The sequence below is a fragment of the Mastomys coucha genome, unplaced genomic scaffold, assembly GCF_008632895.1.
Source record: "Mastomys coucha isolate ucsf_1 unplaced genomic scaffold, UCSF_Mcou_1 pScaffold3, whole genome shotgun sequence".
In the NCBI taxonomy this organism is placed as follows: domain Eukaryota; kingdom Metazoa; phylum Chordata; class Mammalia; order Rodentia; family Muridae; genus Mastomys; species Mastomys coucha.
Window position 1 is genome coordinate 5,299,047 of NW_022196909.1, and position 6,622 is coordinate 5,305,668.

Here is a 6,622-nt window from a genome sequence, read left to right on the forward strand (position 1 = left end):
GGGGGAAGGGGCAGGAGGAAGGGGAGGGGAGGTAAAACGCCATAACCAAGGCAACTTGCGGAATGAAGAGTTTGGTTTTGGCTCTTGATATCAGAGAAATTATGACATCATGCCAGAGAGTCCATTTTGGCAGGCAGGCATGGCAGCCAGGGCCAGAAGTTGAGAGTTCACATCTTGACCCACATGCACAAAGCAGGAGTGAAATGGAAGTGGTCCAAGACTTTTAACTCTTTTTTTTTTAAAGATTTATTTTATTCATAAGTACTCTGTAGCTATCTTCAGACACAACAGAAGGCATCAAATCTTATTACAGATGGTTATGAAACACCATGTGGTTGCTGGGAATTGAACTCAGGACCTCTGGAAGAGCAGTCAGTGCTCTTAAAACCTGCCTCTAATGACAGAATTCCTCCACCAAAATTTCTCCTCATGAACCTTTCCAAATGGCACTAAAAATTGGGGACAAAGTGTCCAAATACTTTATGGGGGAACTGTTAGCATCCAGAACCTACCTGCGACAGATGTGTGGGCGGGTCTGCAGACCTGTCACCAAGACAACGGCGACCATATTCCCAAAATTCATTGGGTTCAGCTCCCACCTTTACCTGGATTACTACGTCACCCCACATATAAATATGTGGGTAGTTCCCTCCATCTCTCTCTCTCTCCCTCTCTCCTCTCCCTTCCTTCATGCGCCGCGGTCCTCACTCCCCCCTCCCCTCCTAATTAAACTTCCAAAAACACAGAGCTGCTTGTATTTGGTGTCTGTGGACGCGCCGCTGCAGACCAAATCTATCAGGAACATTTTGTATTCAAACACAATCCAATGTCTGGCCACCGATAGACTTATGGCTTTATCACATTACAAAGTGCATTTACTCCAATGTCGTTCATAGTCTTAACATAGTTCATAAGTCTGAAATCTTTTCTCAGACTCAAGACCAGCTCTAAAATGGTATTTCCTATAAAATAAAAAAAAAAATACCTCTAACATGTAATGGCACATAACATAATGGCACATTACCATGGATGAAATGGGGCATAGTAAGGAAATACTAGACCAAAGCAAGATTAGACTCCAGCAAGGCAAACTCGAAATCCTGTAGTTCCACATCTGATGTAACCCCAGGGTTTTGGGCTCCCTCTCACAAGTTAAAAGCTTAGCTGGGTGAGGTCTTTCCCTAAAAGCATCCTCTCTCATCCTTTCCCTTAATGGTGCTAATCTCCTTGACAATTACAGCCTCTCTTCCAGTGTGTGCCCTGTCTGTAACATCAGGCTTCTGGCACACGTTCTCCCTCCAAACTGCATGTCTTGTCCCACATGCAAAAATGCTCTTGCCTGTCCCACATGCCTACTTGCTCTTTTTCATCGTAGACCTGCATAAGCATTGCCAATAATAATCAGATCATAGACTCAACATATGTAGTCTTGAAATTAGCCCACAACTTTTTAAGTTAGCTTCAGGCAAGTTCTCAGGGCACAGACAGAAAGCAGGCAGATTCTTTGCCGAAGTATCACAGCAATGGCCTTTAACTCAGCTTCTGGTCCGCACTAAAACTTCTCAAGACGGCCCTCCATTGTTTTGCACTGCTCTTAGCACTACCATCTCTGAGCCTTCTATTAGAATGGCCTTTTATGATCTGCTTACAGCATTCAATTGCTTTTTTAATCCTAAATTCCAAAGTCTTCCACATTTCACTAAAAAACCTAGTCGGGCTCTTCACAGCAAAACCTAATTTTAGGAACCAACCTCTGTTCTGTGATAAGACACTGAGCAAAACCAACATGGAGACAAGGGGGCTCATTGAAGCTTAAACATTACAGTCCAGAAAGTCAAGGCAGGGACAGAGGGGCAGGAGGTGAGGCAAAACCATGGAGGAATGCTGTTAACTAGCTGGCTTTCAAGTTTCACTCAGCTTTCACTTTTATACCACCAAGGACCACCTTCGCAGGGGTACTACCACCACACTAACCTGTGGCCTACGACATCAATCAGTAATTAAGAAAATGCTCCATAGACTTGCCTACAGGCCAATCTGATGAAAACATTTTCCCAACTGAGGTTCCTTGGTGCCAGATGCTGCTGGATTATATAAACTGACAAAAGACTAAGTAGCAGAAAAGGTTTAAATATGATTGATAGATGGTGTGTACATGTATTAAAATGTCCTGATTGTATTCCTTACTTTGTACAATTAGAAAAATATATAGTCAGGCATGGAGGAAGTAGGAGGATCGGAGGATCAGGTGATCCTCTGCTACGTAGTGAGCAAAGGGCCAGTTTGGACTATATGAAACCCTATCTAAAAAGTTAATAATATGTTCACACCTTTAATTCTAGTGCCCGGAAGGCAGAGGCAGGCAGATTTCTGTGAGTTCAAGAGTGGCTTCATTTATATATCATAGTCAACGGGATACATAGGAAGGCCATGCCTCAAAAACCAAACAAACAAAATCACGAATCCTAGGGGCAGATGGGAGAAGATAGTACAGATTGAATGGTGGTTGTCTGCTGCTGGAATGGTGAGGGTGGCAAAAGAAGGTGATGCTGGGCCAGGGAGACAAATGACATTTAGAAGAGAGAAACACATTCAAGGCATCTATTGTGCAATGTGATGACTACAGCTAATAGCAATATATAATATTATCGCAATGTTGTAAGCAGATTTAAAGTACTCTTACCACAAAAAATGTGAGATAAGCATATGTTCTTTACCCCACATAATGTGTGCATGTGTGTGTGTATGTGTGTGTATATGTGTTTGTGTGCGTGTGTGTGTGCCCTCTCGTGTATACACACACAAAAATGCAAAGGATTTTTTGAAAAGTAAACCATTTAGGGGCTCAGTGGGTCAGGTGCTTATTGTACAAATTCAAAGACCTGAGTTGAATTCCCCCTAACCCATGTAAAAAGCCAAGTATGGTGGTGTGTGCTTATAATCCAAAACTGGAAGGCGGAGGCAAGAAGATTTCTAAGACTCAATGCCCATCCCACCAAGCCTAATCAGGGAGCTTTAGGCCAATGAGAAACCCTGTCTCATAAACAAGATGACTAGCTTTTTGAGGAACAATGTCAGAGGCCAACACACACACACACACACACACACACACAGGACACACACACATAGGACACACATACACACAAAGAACACACACAAGAACACACACACAAGGAACACACAAGTACATACACAAGAACACACATACACACAAGAAATACACACAAAATAAGGATTTAAATATAACAATAAAATATTGTAGGTTTTGTTTTGTTTTGTTTTGTTTTAGGCTAGAGAAAAAACAAGACAGTGTTGAAACTGGCTTTTAGTGTATAGGGTTCTTTATATTTTTTTCACTACTTTTGTGACTCTTGAAAAATTTCAGCATTAAACATGAAGAGAGATAAAGTCACATATGTATAGTTTCTATGGGCGAGCATGGTGGTGTTGCACTTCAGCCTCAGCTGGGTCACTCACTATGTAAGTGGTCTGGAACATAAAGGATGCTGGAGTCCAGCACAGCCTCAGAGTCCCTTCTAGTAATTGACAAACTGAGGTCACCTTGGCAGCTAAGTGATCCAGCCACTCATGGCCCACCTGTGGAGGACCAGGATTCAAATACAAACTGTCAGCTCCAAGTTCCTTTTTTCTTACTCATGTGGAAAACCACCATCAAATGCACTTTGCCTGTGCCATTCCAAATTGCCTTGGGTTGAAATGAACACTGATGAATGGGATTGCAGCAGCCTTTACAACTTTACACCTGTGAGTGTTCGTGTGTGTGTGTGTGTGTGTGTGTGTGTGTGCGTGAACATGTACACATGCGCACGTTGGGGAGGGGGGCATGATTTCTCTTATTTCCCCCCTCTTCTGTTTTCCCCACACAGTGGAGCAAAACTCAAGTGTTCACCCTAAGAGAGCTGAGGAAATAACGAAGGACAAAAGAACAGAAGGGGCATAAGGCTGCCAAACCAAACACAATGTCAGCGTTCCCGAAGGAATTGCTAATTTGAAGTGGTGTCTCAGTCGTCTGAATTACATCTACATCACCTAACAGCCTACCCTCCAGCTCTACCTGTGAACTTCATCAGAAAAGGCCTCCCATCTGACATGGGCTGTCCTCAGGGGCACCTCCTTGTTTCTCCCTTGGTGAATCTTTTTCTTGAAAGCCATATGGCTCTCTGCTGTGGTCTCAGACACAATAGCATGCGCCTACCAACCCGAGAGGTGTGACTTCTCTAATTGGCAAAGTCTGTTCGGATGTCTGGCCACCAGCTGACAGACACCAATGTTGACAGTTCGGAGGGTGCTGGGGGAAGGGGAAGCGTGTGCTGTGTGAGGTAGAATTCTCCATTGTATCAACTCACTGTTGAGCCGCTGGTCCCTTCCCCCATCTCTGGACTGGACAGACGTCAGCAGCATAATTAGATGTTTGGGTAAAAGAAAATACAACATGAGACATTGGATGCCTCCTTGGGGACAGCTGCTCTGCAGTTATCCTCCCCCAAATGACTCCAGAGTGGAGAGGGAGAGACTGAGGCAGGTGAGTCCCAGAAGGAGGGAGAGGAGTAATGATGTGTCCTCCTCGTCAGATCTGTCATTCCATGCTGGCAAGCAAAAGGACCGTAGTAAGCAAGCTTGCCAGGGTCATCAGAAGAAGTTCTGGTTGCTGGGTCTGTGAGCCATCTGGAGTCATGATTCAGACAGAGTGACTTCACATGGACCAGAGATGTCAAGGACCAGGAGCTGACCACTTGTGACCCCTCCTGACTCCAGCTTAGCTATTTTGGAAAAGGGGCCCTCTGCTCAGTGATTCTCAAGCTTTACCAGGTGCTGGAATCACTGGGAAGACCCACTGGGACTCAAGAGTAGATCTCTAACCAAGGAGCTGTTGAGTAGAGAGTGGAAGAATCTGGATTGTTATCAAGTGCCCACACGATGCTAACGCTGATGGGCTAGACACTACACTCCGAAAACAATCAGTATAAAGCTTTGATCCTGGGGATGAGTCTTTAATACGATATCTATCCCTAAGCCATTATTCGCTCCTTGATATCCATCTGCCTCTTTTTCTGCAGTAATATTTAGTTAGCTGAGCACACAGGCAACCGAAAGAGAAACAAAAATGTTTTGCTCCCTTCCAGCTCGGTGTGGCATGTGACATTACCATTGATGGGATGTTTATGAGCGGTTGTATCACATGCCACCTTCAGACTGTAACCTTGAGGAAGGGCAGGTTCTTTCACGCTGTGGCATGGAAAAGGCAGGCAGCCAGGTCCCCTGGTGATTCCTTGAGCCATCTTGAACTGAATTATGGAACAAATCAAACTCTTGTCATTATTTAAGCCTCTGCTGTTTTGGATATTTGGCCACTACAGCCAGATCTAGATCCTGACTGAAACAGACAGACATCAGGAAAAATATTAGACCTCAGAGTAAGGGAGATAGACAAGTTGAAAACAAACAAACAAAGAAACAAATGAAAGAAAGAAAGACAACTGAAACCTTGTTAGTCTCCACCAGAGCCTGGTATGCAGCAAAGACTGATCTAGGAGCTAGATGTCTCAGCAATTATCCTCAGGTTGGTTTGGCTAGGATTTCACACTGCCAAAAGTCATCTAGCCGTTTCTAAAGAATTCATTTCAATTTACAATTATAGAAAATGTTCCCTAGTCATTTTCTACCCTAAATGATACCTATAATCTTCCTATGCTAGATTGTTAACTGATACACAATTATGTTTCTAGAAGGAGACCAGAATCCCAGCAGATGATTTAAAATAAAAGTTAAATGGATGTAATTTGTGTTTATTTTTATCTTATTGAAACCAAATACTATAGAATTGCAATGTCAGTTTGACTGTGATGGTTTGAGGTAAGTAAATAAAGTTGTCCTTTGAAGAGTCTCTGTGAGGATAATATATAGGGTGAAGACCAAAATTGTCGAGGAGGGAAGGCGGGGCTGGGCTGGGCCTTACCACCATCACATGCTGTTTGCATGAATCCACTTCATCCATGTCTCTTTCCAGAGTCACAGATCCTGCACTGATTTCTGAAAACATTAAGTCTCGAATCAGAAGGAGTAACAAGAATGAGAACACTTCACTGCTGGTCAACTACACAGAGCACATCACTGCTGGTCCACTACACAGAGCACCTCACTGATGGTCCACTATACACAGAGCACCTCACTGCTGGTCCACTATACACAGAGCACCTCACTGCTGGTCCACTATACACGGAGCACCTCACTGATGGTCCACTATACACAGAGCACCTCACTGATGGTCCACTATACACGGAGCACCTCACTGCTGGTCCACTATACACGGAGCACCTCACTGATGGTCCACTATACACAGAGCACCTCACTGCTGGTCCACTATACACGGAGCACCTCACTGATGGTCCACTATACACGGAGCACATCACTGCTGGTCCACTATACACGGAGCACCTCACTGATGGTCCACTATACACAGAGCACATCACTGCTGGTCCACTATACACGGAGCACCTCACTGCTGGTCCACTATACACAGCGCACATCACTGCTGGTCCACTATACACAGAGCACCTCACTGCTGGTCCACTATACACGGAGCACCTCACTGCTGGTCCAC